Here is a 1,282-nt window from a genome sequence, read left to right on the forward strand (position 1 = left end):
CACCACATTAATCGAGTAATCACAGTTAACACCAGTTATGTGACAAGGGGGCATCATATGCCTATTGATTCGATAAGAACATGTATCATCCTCTTGGTCATATTTCCAACAAACTTGCATAATGATAATCTAAGCATGAGGAAACAGGATTGACACAGCCAAATAGAATAAATTGTTTTTTTTTTTTTTTTTGTAGAGACAGGGTCTCACTTTATCGCCCTTGGTAGAGTGTCCTAGCATCACACAGCTCACAGCAACCTCCAACTCCTGGGCTTAGGCAATTCTCTTGCCTCAGCCTCCTGAGTAGCTGGGAGTATAGGCACCCGCCACAACGCCCAGCTGTCTTTTTGTTGCAGTTTGGCTGGGGCTGGGTTTGAACCCGCCACCCTTGGTATATGGGGCCAGCGCCCTACTCACTGAGCCACAGGCACTGCCCCTACAAAATAACTTTTAAAGTACCCAAATCATGAAAGACCAGAGTAAGAAATTGTTCTAGATTAAAAGGCACTGAAGAGGCATGAGGACTAAATGGAACATGTGATCCTAGATTGTATCTTGGGTCAGAAGAAACATTCTCTTCATTTTTGCTGTAAAGAATATTATTGACACAGTGGTAAAATGTGTCTGTCTGTGGATTAAGTAATGGTAGCATATCCTCATTAATTTCCCACAATCCACCACCTCAGCCTCCCAAGGTGCTAGGATTACAGGCCCTCAGCAGACTTTGATTTTGGTCATTGTTGTGTAAAAAAGCCCTTGTTTTTAGAAAAAGAGCATGTCAAAGTATTTAGGGATAAACAAATCAAACTACACAGACATCACACACATGCACACACGCAAGGTACACAGGTGTATATATTTTTATACCATTGAAAGCTCATCTATAAAAATTCATTGTGAGTCCTGCATAATACTCTACTGGCTAGGTATGTTATAAATTACTTAATAATGACCTTCATATTTGACATTTCCATTATTTCTAATTTTTCTCCATAATAAATAATACTGAAATGAACAGTCTTATAATTAATACTTTGTCCACATTTCAGATTTTTTCCCTTTGGATAAATACATAGAAATGTTAATTTAAGACCATTTATTTATTTATTGAGACAGGGTCTTGCTCTGTCACCCAGGCTGAAGTACAGTAGTGTGATCATAGCTCACTATAACCTTCAACTTCAGCCACATACACCTAAGGTAGCAGGTTCCAATCCAGCCTGCGGGCCTGCCAAAAAACAATGACAGCTGCAACCAAAAAATAGCCAGGCATTGTGGCGGG

This window comes from Otolemur garnettii, unplaced genomic scaffold (assembly GCF_000181295.1).
Source record: "Otolemur garnettii isolate 467f Iridium unplaced genomic scaffold, OtoGar3 scaffold00011, whole genome shotgun sequence".
NCBI lineage: Eukaryota > Metazoa > Chordata > Mammalia > Primates > Galagidae > Otolemur > Otolemur garnettii.